Below are 18,734 nucleotides of genomic sequence, written 5' to 3'. Positions count from 1 at the left end.
AATGAGAGAAGGGGAAGAGAAGGGTGCAAGCGTGGGCTGTGATAAGGGATAGAAATCTTTGGACCTTACTTGTAGAGAACTAAAGAGCTCTGCTGAGCTCCTTCAGTGAGTTCAGGTGCCTCTCACATTTTGGAGAGTTGTAAAATGGGTGTCCTGTCTTCTAAACAGAGGATGTGGTTCATGGAAAGCCCCGGGATGTCTAATATGGGTAAAGGGGCTACAAGGCCATTTTCTGCCTCTTCTTTCAAAGTAGGCAAGAATTTTTTTTTTTTTTTTTTTTAAGAGGGCGAGGGAAAAGATTTAACAATGAAAAAAATTATGTATTTTAGCTTTAAAGAGAGTTAAAACTTGAAGGAGATTTAAAACAAAACAAAACTGTACCATGATAAAACGAGTGTATTTTTGTATTTTAATAAATATTGTTTCATTTTTTATTTATTGTCCCACAAGGGTTTACATTGAGCAAGACTTGTCCCCTTTGTCTGACCCACAACTGCTCAGAAAAGATGGGAGAAAAACAGGGTAAATGCTAGGAGGTCAATACGAAGTGCTTCATGACAACTAACTCCTAAGCTGTGGACAACCTCTGTTTGATTAAAACCAAGAGCAGCTTTAATGCCAGTGCCATGGCTCAAACATAACTTTGCATGGCGACCACTGGCTTTTTGGCAGGGAGGGAGGAGAAAGACAGGGCGCTGAAATTCCGGCTGCCTCAAAAACAAAATTTACAACCGACCACTCTCCACCAACCTGCCCCTAGGTAGCTGAAAAGCCAGCTACATCAAATTACCACTGCCCTGTGCAGTTCTGCGCTGGAACGAAGGCTGGGGGCTGCAGTCTTCTCATTTATGGAGCATAGCATTGTGGTACCGGGATGACAACCATACACTAAACAAGCTTAATGGGTATCTAGAGCTTTTGTGTTTGTGCTGCAGTGTGCGCACACAAGAAAAATCTCCGATGTGGCTGTGAAGTCACAGAATGATCAAGAGCCCCCCCCCCCCCCCCCACTGCATTAAACATCCATCGTCCAAACTTCTTCTGATTGTATACTAACTGTCTCTACATGGTAATCCAGGGACGGTGGATCTCTAGCCAAACCGGGAGCTAGAATCAGTTCAGAGCTGCTGGAGTAGCCTGTAGCTCTGTTCTAAAAACACAAAGCTGTGGGATTTATTTGCATTAGAGGCAGGAACTGAAGTCCTTAGCATGTCCGTTAATACTGCTGGTGCATGGCAAAGCTTCTTGCCGCCCTCGGTAAAACGGTACAAACACATGCATGAGCGCAGAGTGCCGCTGGCAGCTGGTTGCTGAGCAGAGCATGCACTCTGCCGATTCCCCCTACACATGCCTCCTGCGTCTCGATGCAGAAATGAGGCGTTCTGCTATCACGATAATTCATGTTCTAAAAAGTCAGGTTCAAGACCTTTTCAAGTCACTGGTCCACCCTTCTGAAGGCCAATGCAAGCAGCCCATTTGCAGGTCCATTAGTCAGGATAAGTGCTGTACCAACACAGGAGTCACTTGGTATATAAATGGCAGTGTTTCTAGGGATCAGTGGTCACTCCTAAAATCCACCCTTCAATAGAAAATTGTGTTGCTAACCCTCTCAAGAACTGCTTTTGCATTTTTAACCCCTTGGGAAAAGGGATAGAGACTGTGACAGTAGCATATTAAATATCCGGGTGCTTCTGCATGTATCTTTTCCCTCTGTTTGTGCAGAGCCATGCAGCCGCACATGGGATACAGAGTGAATTTACCGTAATGTAATGCCAGTCATTCAGGCATAGCCCCTTCCCAGGTTCGATCCTACTGGTGGGGCACATTCTAAGACAAATGGGGCTGGCAAAATGCACTTTTAAAATGAAAATTGCTTTTGTACCTTATTTCTAATCTCCCAATCTTAGAGAGGGTGTCCTCTGCCCAGCCAGCACGCTGCAGAAGGCCATCAGTGGCAATGGCAGCAATAAAGTCTTATTAAATAGGATATAAGCCCAAGGAACAGATTCCTTTGGAATCATCATGCAAAGTTTTAATCTCTATTCCCCATAGCAGTCATCAAACACCCTCCCACCTCACCATTTACGGTTTTTTCTCATGGGTGCTGCAGCGCAATTTGTAGCTCGAGTGGCCAACCATATTGCACTTGGAGAAATGTTCCCATTTTACGGTTAGAAAAAACATGATCACTTTTCGCAGTTTATCCCATCCTGTACCTTTCAGGTCATGTCCCTTTTTCTGTACTAGTTAAGGCCTAATATATCCTTGAGAGCAGATTGTTACTGCCACCTGAATAAAGGAACCATAAAGTTCACTTATACAAAGAAGAAATGGGTTTTCAAGACCTCCAGCCAGGACCAGGAGCGCTACTTATGTAGCCTTCAGCAGTGGTGGATGAGGAGGGGGCCACACATTCATGTGGCTGACGTGGAGCGACGACCTCAGTGGCTTTTTTAGGATGCATCTTGCTCACCTAGCTGCAGGGAGGGTGGCTAACATACATGACTCAGGGCCACACCATCTATCCTTTGGCTGCTCCTCCACACAAGTAGAACGAATGGCGAAATGAGCTTGTGTGGCGTGGGGGGAGGCGGCATGCGCGGAGACCAGTCAGATCTCCAGTAAATCTGCTGCAGACCTTGCCATCCACTGTCCCATTTCTTCACCAAAAAAAAAAGTATGTAAATCACTTACTGCGTTGATAAATTAGTTTGTGAAATGTCTTTAAGCACGTGCATGAGAAGAAGCTTTCCCAGTGCACACTTACCTGTCCAGCAACAATGGTACCGCAGTGCTTGGACTCGCGCTAAGGAGGGCAGGGGTCAGTACGTCTAAATCCTGGCAGAAAAATCTCCACATTGGATAAAAAACAAAAAAAAAAAAAAGTAGCACAGGTCCTGTCGCTGGTCTCCTCCCACTGACCTTGCATGACAAAGCCCCAGCCTCCATCAAGAATTTCACATGGCGGCTTTCTATTACGCTAGGGCCAAATTTAATATCACTTGCCCAACGGCACAATCACAAGCTCAACTTTTCATAGAAGTGCAGATGAGGGCAGAAAAAGACCGAAATGACCTCTCCAGTCTGCCCACACAGGAATGTAGGGTTTTTATAAGCCTCCCCAGCATTTGCTTTTTTTTTTTTTTTTAATTCATTAATACTAATTGTCGGTCTGGCATATGCTGGACTGTGGCTGCCAGGTGCGCCCCCAGGAGCTATCCAGGGGTGCAACCGATTCACCCTGACAGTAAAAAATGGGCCTGAAACTAGAACAGGCTTTCCCTAATCGAGGGTACCTCCATATTCCAGAGATTGTTTCTTATATGATCTCCCTGGGATGGAGATCTTTCTGCTCCTCTTCCTATCCTCAGAATACACGTTAATATGTATACATCCCAGCTGCCAGCCATAGAGCGTGACCACCTATCCTTGTCGTCTTTTTTGTTTGTACTCTACCATCTCATGTAGAAAAGCATACAAGATCCCCTGCCTTACTTACACCCAGTACCCCTCTCCTTTCACACTTCTACTTCCAAAGCTTCATAATAATGGAAATAGCTACCCATCCTGGCATGGCTGCTGCCCAAGCTTTTGGCCTCCTAGGTACCCTGTGCAGGCTGCCAGACAGACCTACGCTAAAGTCTGACTTTACAGTTGGGAAGGGTCTTTTGATCCGTCCCTCCAATTGCCAAGTATATCCTGCTATGCTAAATATATATATTTAAAGCTTAAAAGATATGTGTGGCTCTGCAAGCTGTGATTGAGGCTCTGAAGGAGAGAAACAGAGGAAATAAGAGATGGCACAGAATGGTCGCAGTCAGAGAAATGAGGTCTTTTTAAATAGTATTAAAAAGAAACATATTAATATATATTCTGAGGACAGGAAGAGCACAGGCAATTATGCCCTAACAGAAAGATCTCCGTGACATGGAGATCATATAAGAAAAAAGGTACTGGCAGGACAAGATACAATCTCTGGAATATAGAGGTGCCCTCAATACACAAGAGCTCAATTAGGGGAAGCCTGTTCTGGTGCCCAGCCCGTTTATACTGTCAGGGTGCACTGGTTGCACTGTGGACAGCTCCTGGGGGCGCACCTGGCAGCCACAGTCCAGCATATCCTAGACTCAGAATTAGGATTAATGCGCTCCAAAAAATAAGCAAATTCTAGGATGGCTTATAAAAACCCTACATATTTGCTCTTCGGGGTAAACAAGCACTGAGTGCAAGCAAAGAAACTTCCAAATTGCCAGTTGATGAGATGCAGCCCAACCTATTTTCTCAGCAGTTTTATGACACATCTTCAGTGAGAAGGGTCAGATAACATAGGCGGGATGTTATCAGGGTAACAGTGTTCAGAGGGACATTTATTAGCACGGGAAACTTCACTTGCTCAAATATAGTCAGCCAGATCACAACTTCACTCGGCCCACTCATCACACGTCCCCAGTCCTCCTGATACTGTCTTACAGGAGAAGGGTGAGGAGGGGGGTCCAGCCAGCTTTGTATTTTACTGACAGTTATAGAGTATGAATGCTTCCACTGAGAGAGACAGAAAGACTGATAGAGATTTTAATCTTATCTTTAACGCAAAACAAATAAGCAGGCATTGCAAGCAGCAACTTCTTTTGTGCCAACCCTGGTTGATGATCAGTGACATAAAAGATCTCATCCTTTTTGTTTCCATAATTCAAAGGCAGACAGATAATAATACAGCCCCCATAAAAAGTATGCCAATATATTGGAATGAGTATTAGGAGAGAGAGGATAATAAATGTAGGTCTAGAGTCAAAGTTAAAAAAAACAAAACTGAAAGACAAGATGGCAGTTCAAAATATTGGAAGCAATGTTTTTTTTTTTTATTTAGCAAATGATCTGCCCACAAAACAATGTCCCAGTCCCTCTCCAAAACGAACTGAACGGCTTTCTAAACACTTTTCCTATTAGCCTGCATCTTGAAAGCTGCCAATCCTGCTTGCCCTGCACACCTGTTCAAAGGCTTGTGCTGACCGAGAGACGGGTGAGAGAATGAAAGTAAAATGGAGACGTGCTGGAGAAGGAGAAGGCTGAAGGCCTTCCTGAATGGGACACTCCAGATAAGCATTGGGCACTAAATGGTTTCCCAGTGTCCAGCTGTTTTGACATTCTGTCTCTCTTCCCTCACCCTCCTTGATACATAGCATCACAGAAACCAGTGGGACCTCTCACTGCACTGCAGCAGCTAGAGCGCTTCCTCAAGATGTATGCAAGGGGCAGCAAGAAAAAGCGAGCTCCGTGCAAGAGAAGGGTGTATGTGGCACAGTGTGAATGCATGCACAGGAATTATACAGACACCATGCACCTATGTTTACGTTTGTTCCTGTGAAATGTAGAGTAGATATACAATGAGGGTAATTTCATAATTGCACATAAGGCTAAAAGTCTGCGAGCAGAAAGTACTTGTAGACTCTACCCAGAATTTTCAAAGTGGACTTAAGAGCCCGAGTCTATTTATCCCTCCTCCAGAGCAGCTGGAAATGTGTATGCAGTATATTTACCTGTGTAACTTCTAACTATCTAATGTGTGGGCATTAAGTTCACCTCCCCAAACGCCTCTTATTTATGCATGCGAAAATACATGGGTGAGTTCCATGCATATTTCTACATACGTGACCCTCGCCCGGGGCAATTTCCTAAAGCCCTTCCAGGCACATAAATCCTTTTGAAAATGAGGCCCAATTTAGGTTTCTTTCTAAGTGCAGCATGTGTGCTGGCTCATGCATGAATGCGGGGAAGACACAGTACATACATTCAAGCATGTGTGCATGTGTCTAATGCACCTGTACAGTGTGATGTCGGTGTGCGCCGGCTTAGGGAGGGTTTTTCTGTCTGTGTAGCATGGATAGAGATTATGTAAGAGCATCCTTTGACATCTGTTCACCCAGAATGCTTACAGTTTGTAAGAACATTTATGTGCAGGTGTCCTTAAAAGGTGAAGTTAGCATCATCTTCCTTCTCACTGGAAGGGGGTTAAGTACTGGAAGAGAAATTTCAAACTGCTACAGAAGAATAGCATGAGATCAGTCATTGCCCACTGAAAAAGAAATCTTTAAAAACTAATTAAAGAATAACAAATGCTTATTATAAAAAAAACCCCCACACTTCATTACTTTTAGCTCTCTGGGTATCATTAGGACTTATGGGTGGGGAACACAATATGGACTAAAAAGAGTTTAACCGCATGCATGTCTTCTCCACGCCATGATCTTCGGTTCTGCCTCAGATGATTATTCTAATACACAGTGACTATAAAAGGAGACTAAGGGACTCCTTTAGTTCATTTTAAGGGCTTCCTCTGTGCCTTCTGGCTACCAAAGAGTTAAAATCTAGATAGAGAAAATGCTGCAGTCTCTGGCCCTTTAATGCTAATCAATCTGAACTGCACTTCCAGGGCTCTGCTTTGATATTCAGGATTAGCAGCAAATAAAGGCAGGTTTTAAAAATGTTGCAACCTGCCTGCCACCCAACTGGAAACACCAACCTCACTGCATTTCTTCCCAGCCGTTGGGGATCCTGGCTGAGGGGCAATTGCAGTGGTTTAGCAGTCAGGAAGAACAAATACCCATCCTCATAAAAAAAATAAAAATAAAAATCATAATTCAAAGCCATGGCCAGAGGGAGCCGGCAAGAAAGAGAAAAAGGGGGCAATAAGATATATTATCTTTAGCATACTAGATTCTTCTCAGGCCACTGTAGCTTTCATTGGAGCAACAGAAGAGTGGACCTAGAGATGTTACACAAGCTTTTGAGACCACATAGGTACCCTTCTTCAGGATTTAAGACAAACATCTTCATGTCCGATTTTAATCGTTATGGCTGGCTTTTACTGCTCCAATTGATCAGCTAATTAAAATGCTAGTTGCTTTTATATCTTGTGTCTGCATGGCCGAGTTGCAAACATAGGTTCTGGCTTAGGGCCATCTCCCCCCTGCTTTGAGACCTCCCCAGGTCAGAAATCAGTCGGAATAGGCCCATAATTCATCACCAATACAGAGAGAAATTTGCTGGCGCAACATATTGATTTTATGTAAAGCACTTTAAATTTTGGCCTCCACTGAAAATGCTAAAAGTAAATAATGTTCCTGGTGTTGTAAAAAATCATTTCTTAAGTATAAAAAGGCCTCTGCTTTCAGCCATTTATAAGAGAAACAGCCGGAGACCACAGGCTGCCGTAAACATTTTACCATGCAGTGAATTCAGTGTCCCCACATTCCCTTCTCCATCAAACCATGACTGTAAGAGCAGCAGTGAAGTTTATGGCAGTTCTGTGGCCATGTCAACTTCTCCAAAACATAGTTTCTGTGTATACATTGCATCGGCAAATCTAAAGATTTTTTTTTTTTTTTGTGGTGGTGACTGCAGGAAGGGATACCCACTAAGTTTTATCCCTCCATTTAGTCTCCTTGCAGTAAGCAATATCTATATCTATCTATATATCTATATATATATAGAGAGAGATACACACACACACAATCCATATATATATATACACACACACACCCCTTTTTTCTTTTATACAAAACAAATGCTAAGGATCACATATGTGATAAGATGAATTTGCTCTGGAATGTTGATTTTGAACTTCACCCTGATGCTTATTTGGCTAAAGTAAAACTCGTAGTGAAACTTATCCAGTAGACATCTGATTAAATTAGACTTCACTGGCTGTTTCAGGAATGCAACAGCTCTCATGCATGTATTGTTATTGTTGCTTATGTAGGGCTCCATTGCAAGATGATCTATGAAAGGCAACAGAACACAAGGGTGAAATCTGTCTGCACTGACAGTAGTCAAGATGATGAATTCTGCAAGAGAGTCTGGTGTTTCAGAGTTAAGATAGTTCACCGAAGTGCCTTTTTTCCTTTCTAACCAACTGTTTGCACAATCATGATAGAGGACAAGCTGTCAAACAGCTGATAAAACCCTACTTTTTCTAGACTGGTTTTGCAGATCAGTATGCCATCAGCCAGGCAACAATTTAGTCCCCTAAAAGGACTGGGAGTTGGTGGGATATTTTCAAATCTTAGAGCAGGACTACAAAAAGGGAGCAGAGTTAAGCAGACAGAAAATATTCTTATCCCAAGCCATTTAAGGATATTCCCTTCAATTTGTTTCCATAAAAATGTGTGCATGAGATGTTTCATGTTTGAAGAAGATGAACAGCAGCTGAATTAATCCTGGAATACACCTTTATAGTAAAATCAAAGTAGTTGGGTAGAAATGCTACTTTTATAAAACTAATGAATGTTTTACGATGCAAGATTTCCATGCTGTTGAAGTCCCATCCTCTGAGAATATGATTTTTTTTTTTTGAAGGCTCACACAGTACTCTCTTTTCTACTTAGAATCAGGATTTTTTTTTTTTTGTGCTTTCTGATACCTTTTATTGGCCCGATGTAAGAATAATCCAAAGATGCTGATGTGATCTTGGAAACTATAGACCTAGTGAGCCTGACGTCTGTGCCAGGCAAAATGGGTGAAGTTATTCTTAAAACAAAATTACTGAGCAGACCTAGCTTACTCTATTACTAAACAGACATAGCTTAATGGGGAGAATCAATATGGGTTTTGCAGAGGGAAGTCTTGCCTTACCAATTTGCTTTTTTTGAGGGTGAAAACAAACATATGAACAAAGGCAAGCAATTGATATAGTGCATTTGGATTTTCAGAAGGCATTTGACAAAGCCCCTTATGAGAGACTCCTTAGGAAATTGGGAGGCCGTGCCCCACTATGGATTGGCAAAATGGATAACAGACAGAAAACAGAGGGTAGGAATAAATGGTCAGTTTGCCAAATGGAGAAACGTTCTTAGTGAAGTGCCCCAGGTATTGGGACCTGTGCTATTTAGCACATTCCACAAATGGTCTGGAGAAGGGAAAGTGAGTGAGGTGACCACATTTGCAGATGACTCAGAATTGTTTTGAGCTGATAAAACAGTAGTGGATTGTGAAGAACTGCAGAAGGGACCTTGTGAGACCAGGAGTCTGGGTATCTAAATGGCAGATGCAATTTAATGTGGACAAGTGCAAATTAATGCACATAGGAAAAAAATCATCCCACCTGCATGAACATGATACTGGGGCCTGTGTCAGGGAGTCACCACCTTAGTAACGGACCCAGGAGTCCTTGGGGACAATACCTTGAAACCTTTGGCTCAGTGTGCAATGGTGGTCCAAAAGGAAACAGAGAATGTTAGGAATTATTTGGAAAGGAATAGAGAAGAAAACTGAGAATTTCATAATGCTTTTGTATAGCTCCATGGTGTGACTGCACCTTCAAGCCGATTCAATAAGAGGTGCGGGAGAGCCGGCGCTCCGAGTCGAGCACCTGCTCTCCCCCCAATGCGCGCCCAGGCACCTCTCCTGGGAGTGCGATTTTTCTATTTAAATGAGGCCGGGCGCTAACAAGGAGGTGGCTAGGGACAATAGCGCGTCCCTAGCACCTTCTTATTAGCGGAAAAAGCGGCTGTCAGCAGGTTCAACAACAGACGCTCAATTTTACCAGCATTGGTTTTCGAACCCGCTGACAGCCATGGGTTCGGAAAATGGACGCCGGCAAAATTGAGCATCCGTTTTCAACCCCCTGACCAGCAGGCATTTTTTTTTTTTTTTTTTAATTTTGGTTCCTCCGACTTAATATCGCTAGGATATTAAGTCGGAGGGTGTACAGAAAAGCAGGGGTTTATTTCTGAGAGTAAAATGTGCGGCACATTTTACTTTCTGTATTTCAGGTGACTAATAGGCTCATTAACATGCATTTGCATGTTGGCTGCGCGTTCCACGTGCTATTACCCCTTACAGTATAAGGGGTAATAATAGAGCGCCTAAAACACATAGCCAAACGGGGGGCTAAATGGCCTGCTTGAGTATTGTGTGCAAATTCTGGTTGCCCATCTCAAAAAAACACAGTGTATATAGAAGCAGTACAGGGGAAGGCAACAAAAGTTATAAAGGGGATGAAAAATCTTCCTTATGGAGAATGGCTAAATAGATTAGGGCTCTTTAAACTTGGAAGAGAGACACCGAGGGGGATTTGATTGACGTTTATAAAATCATGAGTGGGGTGGAACAGTTATTTTCCTGTTTTGTAGAATGTTTTAGCGTACCAACATTTCTATCTAGTTTTAAAGAAATTCTGGTACACCAAAACATTAACTTACAGTATGATCTTTCTTTAAAAATATATATAGCTAGTCCGAGGATCAGGAGCCAGGCCAGGAATAAGGCTTAAGGTGGAATGGCTTTCCCCTGTGAGGAAAAGGCTAAAGAAGTTAGGGTTCTTCAGTTTGGAGAAGAGATGGCTATTGGGAGAAATGACAGAGGTCTATAAAATCATGAGTATTTTGGAATAGGTAAACATGAATCTGTTGTTTACTCTTTCTGGAAATTAAAAAATGTAGGGGACACTCCATGAGGCAACTAGGTAACAAATTTAAAACAAATCTGGGAACATGTTTTTTCACTCAATCTACAATGAAACTCTGAAATTCATTGCCAGGGAATGTGGTAAAGGCTGTTAATACAGCTGGGTTTAAAAAAGATTTGGGACAAGTTTCTGGATGAAAAGTCCACAAATCGTTATTAACCAGATAGACTTGAGGAAAGCCACTGCTTATCCCTGGGCCTAAGCAGCATGGAATCTATCTAATATTTGGGACATCACCAGGTACTTGTGACAGGATACTGAGCCGTTTGAACCCTTGGTCTGATCCGGTATGGAAGTTCTTATATATGGAGTGGGTTGGAACGCTTATTTATGCTTTGAAATAACACTAGAACTAGGGGACATGCCTTGAAACTAACAGGTAGCAGATTTAAAAAACATTGGAGAAAGTATTTTTTCACTCAATGCACAGTCAAGCTATGGAATTTGCTGCCAGAGAAAATGGTCAAGGCATCTAGCATAGCTGGGTTTAAAAATGGATTGGATACGTTCTTGGAAGCAAAGTCCAAAAACCATTATTAAGCAGGTAACTCCAGGAAAAGTTACTTGTCACTGGGTGTGTGCAACAAGAAATTGAACCTACATTTTGGGATTGGCTACTGTTGGAGACGGGATACTGGGCTCACTGGACCCACATGTGGTCAGACCTAGCATGGCATTTTTTTGTGTTGTTCTACAGTGTGCTACTCATGGAGAAAGCAGGCTGGACCTAGCTTTTCCTAATGCCTTTCATTTTCCCCCCAATATGTGTATGGCTGTAAGGCAGCTTTAGCATTTCACCTCTTAGCCAGCAGCCCAGTTGACAGGTAGCATGGGAATCTGAGGAACGCATGCCATTCTAATCCATCCTGGTACTATGCTTGCTCTAACTTATGCTTTCATTTAACCTTTCCCTGCCTGTCTATGTTACTCTGAAGCGGGACTGTGCTTCTTGAAGAATAATCAGCAGAACTATGATTCCTTAAAGCAACAAGTGAGCATGGTGGCAAACATGGAGCCTGCCATGGTCAGAGACAGGGCAACGGAATTACCTCCTCTCTATTGCATTCCAGCTTGGCACAGTCCAAGAATAGTGCAGGGATGGGGATAACCATAGAGAATCAGTGCTAGGTCCGTTTTCAGCACAGGTTCTATCCTTCCGACCCTCCCATTCTCCTCGTTCAGCCTCCTGCAGTGCTTATCACCATTCCCTGGCATGTTCTTGGACTGTGCCAAGCTGAAGGTGGGTGTGGAACTAGTGGATCTGTAGACAGCTTTCATCGCCTTGTTTAGAGGGCACTGTAACACAAGATGTTCAATTTAAGATTGCAATACTTATGGATTCAGATGAATCCAGGTATTTTCTTGGTTTGGGACTGGGAGGAGGCGAGAACAGTGGTACTTTATATGAGGATGGGAGGAAATCATGAGCTGTGATTAAATTTTAACAATCCGAGAAAACTGGAGTAAAAATAACCAAGTCTCTCCAGCTTGTTATTTTAACCACCCGATTTTTTTTTTTTAATCAGAAACCTTGTCAAATATGAAATTCAATTGTGAAGCATGAGCCAAACAGATTCTGCTCCCAGAAAATACCTAGATGGAGCTCTACCTTGGATCTTGATGGTCAGAATGCAAAACCCATCCTGCCTTTATAAATAAGGCAGAAAAGAGCAGCACTCTTAAATCAGACGACTAGTGCATTCAGCACGCCAGCAGGGGCCAGAACAGCTTGGTATGTACATCTTGAGATAGGAGGAAAACTAAAAGTGAATACAAATACTATTTATAAATGCTTGAAACATCATTGTGGATCAATGAAACAGTATCCTTACACAGCCTAGCCTGAATCAAGAGATGCTCATTATAAGCCACACATTTCTTTTTCTTCCATTGATTTAAGGACAAAGATACTGGTGGTGGTGATTATCAGGCTATGGTATTTTCTCCCCGGTAAGGCTGTGCATGCATGGCCTCATAGCTTCGAAACAGAACTGGCTAAGTTAATGAGTGTAAGAAGTTTTAACGGAAACGATGATGGTACTGCAAGGTATTCGTGAATATGATGATGTATTACATCACCAACAGCGCTGAGATATAGGAGGAACAGAAATGAATGATGTTATACCACAAGAATGATACAGAGAGAATGTACTATAACCGTTACAGAAGAGGTATTACTGGATATGATGCAGTATAAGAAGGGGTGTACTAATGGAACAAATGACAGGGCGCTATACATGCAACAGATAACCAGAAGGTGGCGAAACGCAATAGAGACAAATCTTAATTTAGTTGAAACTGCCTCTTCTTTATGGATGACGACCAAAAGAAGTCATTGCAGCGAGAGCAAGTGTGCATGCCTTTTGGGGGAAAGTGGCGTTTGGATTCACACTATCCCCAGGACAATGCAAAATAATGTTCTTGGTGAAATGTTCAGTAGATCTCTTTCCTCTTGCACACCCCTCCCCTCATAAAAAAAACATGTGATAGTGTTTGCATAGTCTCCACCAATCAGGTACTTCCCGTTCAAGGACAGAAGTAATGGCATTCTTCCTTTTTAATATAAGATATACACACACTCACACATATATATATATAGAACATGGAACGCTCATGTATCCTACTTAAATTCTATAAACAACTTTAAATATATTGATATAATTACAAAATACATTTTTAATAGAAATATAAATACAAGCTGATGCAACAATATAGCCAGAACCTACTTCTGATTTTGTAAAAGTTCAAACAGATTATCCTTGGTAAAAAAAAAAATTAAAAAGGTCACATAATAGCCCAAACCAGCTGCTCAACAAAGGAGCTGAGGAGTAAGTCAGTTTATACAAGGGCGAGGTTGCAAAAGGATGTTTCTTTCAACGGGTAGCACAAAGGTATCAATGTAGTACCAACAAAGAGACTGTTGCACACTCCAATTTGCAGCATGATTTTGATAACGCAAACGTTCCACAGAGGTATATATATTTATTATATATATCTTTATTTATTTATTCAATGGAGAGGGGACGTGAACAAATTTGAAATTGTGCTACATTAGAGAAAAGGATAAAGCCTGTAACGGGGCCTCTAATTGCTGTGCCCTTTACAGAGGTAGGATTTAAAATCTCATTTCCTACTGTGTCAATGAATAAAAGAGTTAGAGAGAAAAGATGAGAGAGAATAAAAAGGGAAGAACCATGAAAAGCAAAGATGATGAGAGGGGGAGAGGATGGTGAGAGAGGATGAGAGAAGGCAGGAGCAAGCAGTAAAATGCTGCAGCCCGGTGGTAAACATGCCCGCGCGCGCTGCCAGGCGTCTGTCTGTTCAGCACAAACCGCACGGCTAGTGAAGCTTCTCTTAACAGGAACGCGATCTGTGCTAAGTTTCCGCTGATTGCAGCATCGGAGCTTGTTCACAAATAGTGCCGGCTGCCTCCCTAGCTCCTTCTTCCACCTGGATGGGGGGGGGGGGGGGAGTCAGTACTGAGATAAGGAGTCTATTAATAGACGGATGCCTCCCAGACAATCAGGAGGCGACCATGTTTTCGCTTCGGTCTCTGTGACAGTGCCCGGCCTCCCTCCCCTCCCTTTTTCATTTTAATGCGTTCCACATGCTGTTTCGTCACAGCGAGAACCTGCCGGCATTCTACAGGGTAGGTTAACAGCCAACCACGCTAGATAGCATTTTAAAAAACGTGGGTAAGAGTGTAATTACTATTGCTCGACCACACTATTAAAATGAAAGCCTATGGGAAAACTCTTTAATCAGATTTTTCAACATGTAAATGCAATCACTCTGATGTTGATAAGTATTTCCCAGTGTGCATCGATCCTTGTTAGGCTACATTAAAAGTATAAAATAAGATGGCTCCCCACATTATGACTCTGCAATGTAAATAGAATAATCAAGGTCCATGGTAGCTGCATGCCCATGACAACATCTATAGAATATAAATGTTTACACACACACACACTGCTCCTTCAATGGGACTAGGGAGAGGTGTGGGAAACTGAAGGACTGGGAGCGACTGGAAGGTGGGGACAGAGAGAAGCGAGAAGGGAAAAGGGAGGGGTGGGGGTGAGAGACTATAAGATAAAGAGCTGGGGAGCAGCAATGAGATGAGACTTGGGGGTGGGAAGTGAAGAACTGGAAGGCGACGGGAGGAAAGGTGGAGCAGTAGAAGGGGAGAGATGGAGAACATAAAAGCAATGAAAGCAGAGAGAACAGTATGGGGAAGGGAAAACTTAATTACTGGAACTCATTAGTACATGGGAAGTGTGGGGGGGATTTTAAAAGCCCGGTGTGCACCAAAGCTGGGAGAGACGCAGAGACATTGGGCCGGTGCACGCTACGTGGATTTTAAAAGGCGCCTGATACGCGCACAAATGTTTTTTTTTTTTAATGGGTGTGGCACGGGCGTTCCAGGATTTATGAATGAAACCAGCAGGTACTTGGCATGCACCAGCGCACCCCGGGATCCCCCCTACTGTGTAACCTAATTTCAGGAATGGATGGCGTGCAAGTCCTAAAACATAAAAAACTAGGCTAGTCAGCGGGGTTTTAAGGGCTAACAGGGTAAAAGGGAAGGCTAATTAACTAGGGGGTTAGGAAATCCCCTCTCTTACTTGGGTGAACTGGAAAGGACGTGGTTTAACTGGTATTTGCGTCGGCACGTGTTTCTATTAAAGTTCCCTCCCTCTTTATGCGGCAGAGGCGGCAATAGCGTGCACACGTGTGAAAACATATAAAATTGTGCGCACGTGTACGCGCGTTCGGCCTATTTTATACCATGAGCGCATATATGTGTGTCTGCTATTTCAAAGTTACTTGTCCCTGTATGAAATAAACTACTCTGCTCTTGACAGCTTTATCTTCTGCATTTAGTATTTACAGATAAAATGCGTTAAATGCCAGTTCTAGCTTTTCTCAGGTAGAAGGGAGGTGGTGTTCATTTGTTACATTAAGCCAAAGTTGGTCAGGTCTGGAAATATATAGGCAGGGGCAACTGGTAGAGCAAGTGCTAGCACAGAAATGGAATATCCTCTCAACAGCATGAGGAGTTTCTGACACTAGGATAACCTTGTATAGCTTCTCGGATTCCCCCCTCTTTCAATACACTGCAATACCTCTGTTGCAGACCTCTAGCATCCCATACATCAGTGGTAAGAACATAAAAATTGCAATACTGGATCAGACTAAGGGTCCATTAAACCCAATTCACTGTTTCCAACAATGGCTAATCCAGGTCACAAGTACCTGGCAGGATCCCAAACAGTAGATAGAGCCTGTGCTGGTAACACCCAGGGATAAGTAGTGGATTCTCCCAAGTCTATATGGTTAACAACAGTTTATGGACTTCTCCCCCAAGAACTTGTCCAACCTTTTTTAAACATAGCTAGCTACCTTTACCACATCCTATGGCAAAGAATTCCAGAGCTTAATCGTGCGTTGAGTGAAAAATCTTTTCTCCAAATTGTTTTAAATGTGCTAGTTACTAACTTCATGGGGTGTCCCCTGGTTTTTGTATTATTTGAAGGAGTAAATAACTGATTTACATTTACCTGTTCTATTTCACTCCCTGCTGTATAGTCCTAACCTCTTTAGCCTTTGATCATAGAGGAGTCATTCCATCCCCTTTATCTTTGTGGTTATCCTTCTCTGGTCCTTTTCCAGTTCAGCTATATCTTTTTTTGACTTGCAGCAACCAGAACTGCACACAGTACTTTAGGTGTGGTCTCACCATGGAGCAATAGAGAGATATTATGACATTCTCCATTCCTATCCATATAATTCCTCACATTGTTTATTTTTTGACATCTGCCACACACTGAGCCAAGGATTTCAAAGTATTGTCTATGATAATACCTAGATCCTTTTCCTGGAAGATAACGCCTAATGTGGAACCTAACATCATGTAATTATAGCATGAGTATTTCTCCCTATGTGCATCACTTTGCACTTCTCCACATTAAAATTCATCTGACATTTGAATGCCCAATCTCCCAGTCTCTCAAAGTCTTCATGCATTTTCTCACAACCTTGTCTCATTTGAAAATCTGATCACTTTTCTTATCGTTCCATTTGCCAGATCATTTTTAAATACATTAAGCACCGTTCCCAGTACATATCCCTCTATGCACGCCTCTGTTTACCTCTCTCCATTAAGAAAACTGACCATTTATTCCTATTCTCTGTTTTCTATCTTTTAACCAGTTTGCAATCCACAATCGGCCATTGTTTCCTATCCATGGCTTTTATTTTTCTTAGTAGTCTCTCATGAGGGACTTTGCCAACTGCTTTCTGAAAATCTAAATATAGCATATCTACTGGATCACCATTATCCAAATGTTTATTAACCTCCTTCAAATATAGCAGATTGGTGAGGCAAGACTTCCCTTGGGTAAATCCATGCTGGCTGTTTTCCACTAAACCATGCCTTTCTATAAGTTCTGTGATTTTATTCTTTAGAATAGCTTCTATGATTTTTCCCGGTACTGAAGTCAGGCTCAGTCTATAGTTTCCCTAATCAACCCTGGAGCCCTTTTTAAAGATTGATGTCACACTGGCCACCCTTCAATCTTCAGGTACAACAAATGTTTTTAATGATAGGTTACAGATTACTAGTAAAAGATCTGAAATTTTATTTTTTAGTTCTTTCAGAACTCTGGGGTGTAAACCATCTGGTCCAGGTGATTTGCTACTCTTTAATTTGTTATTGTGCCCTATTACAACATCCTAGTTCACCGTGATTTGTTGCAGTGCTTCCGAATCACCACCATTAGATACTACTTCCAGCACAGTTATCTCCCAACATTCTCTTCTGTAAACACTGAGCAAATAATTCATTGGCAGGCCGATGTAATAAAGTGCACTCAGCAGATTAACCCGCAGTTGGACATGCGTTTTGGATGCTCTGGATTAACACCCAATGCACTAAGGGGATTAGCACGTCCAAACAAACGTGTAGCTAATAGCGCTCATCACATGTAAATGCCATGTAGATGAGGCTATTAACTATTACTCCAGATGCAAAATGAATCACCTTGCGCTCGATGTGCATTTCTTAACACAGCAAATTTAATGCCAGCCCTGGAGCTGGTAGTCTTGCTGCGTGTCAAGGATTCAAATAAAATTAAAAAATACTGCTTTTCTGTGGTTCTTCCTACTTAGTATCATCGTGAAACTAGGATCTAGTTCTTGCAATGACTAAAAATGATTAAAAAATGAAAGGCTTGATGAAAAAAATTTGGGAGTATACAATATACATGCATGCATGCATATTGTGCCAGTAAATTATTTATGGCGGGATAAAATGGACGTTTGAAATGAGCATCTGTTTTCCCAACCCGCACACAGCCACATCTCCCGGGCTTCCAATGATTTGAGTGCTAGGGACGAATAATCACTAGCATGTTCTTTTTAGGGCAACAGCTCATTCAAGTATTGCACTGTGCACTACATTGTACACTGCAAAACAGGAGAGGTGGATGTGTGCATATTGAAAAAACGGGCACCCAGTTTGGACACAAGTGATCTTGCAATGGCCCCTTAGTCTTCCCACTATGACCTTAACTTTCCTAAGTGCTCCTTTAACCCCTTGATCATGTAATGATCCTGCTGTAGATATATTTTAAAAAGGATTTTATTATGAATCCTTGTCTCTACGGTCAGTTTCTTTTCAAATTCTTTTTTTGCCTGCCTTATAAATGTTTTATATCTAACTTGCCAATGCTTATGCTCTTTCCTATGTTCTTCAGTTGGATCCTTTTTCCAATTTTTTTAAAGAAGTTCTTTTGGCTAAAATTGCCTCTTTCACCTCTCCTTTAAACCAATGCTGGCAGTCATTTGGCCTTCGTTTCACATTTTCTAATGCATGAAATACATCTGGTCTGGGCTTCCAAGATGGTATTTTTAAACATTATGTATGCCTGATATAAACTCTTTACCTTTACAGCTGCACCTTTTTGGTTTTTTTATAACTATTTTTCTCATTTTATCAAAGTTTCATGGACTGTCCTCAAGGGCCACAAGCAGGCCAGATTTCTAGGACACCCATAATGAATATGCATTAAATTTGCATACAACTGCATGCAAATCTCATGCATACTCATTAAGAATATCTGAAAAACTGACCCATTTGTAGCCCTCAAAGACTGTCAGTGAATACTATTGCCATACATAGTCACTACTAAGTCAAAGCTTGCCCAATGGAGTATCAAAGGAGACACCTAATCCCAGAATAAGACTCTCAAACTATGCACCAAAGCAAAGC

General features: G+C 42.1%; 1 protein-coding gene across 1 annotated transcript in view; it reads right to left on the bottom strand.

Moving 5' to 3' along the window:
- The window catches only part of SND1 (staphylococcal nuclease and tudor domain containing 1), a 1,835,638-nt gene that overhangs the window by 586,661 nt on the left and 1,230,243 nt on the right, over window positions 1-18,734 (bottom strand). The window lies entirely within an intron of this gene.

The sequence above is a fragment of the Rhinatrema bivittatum genome, chromosome 9, assembly GCF_901001135.1.
Source record: "Rhinatrema bivittatum chromosome 9, aRhiBiv1.1, whole genome shotgun sequence".
Taxonomy (NCBI): Eukaryota; Metazoa; Chordata; class Amphibia; order Gymnophiona; family Rhinatrematidae; genus Rhinatrema; species Rhinatrema bivittatum.
This window is presented reverse-complemented; position numbering and strand designations above follow the sequence as displayed.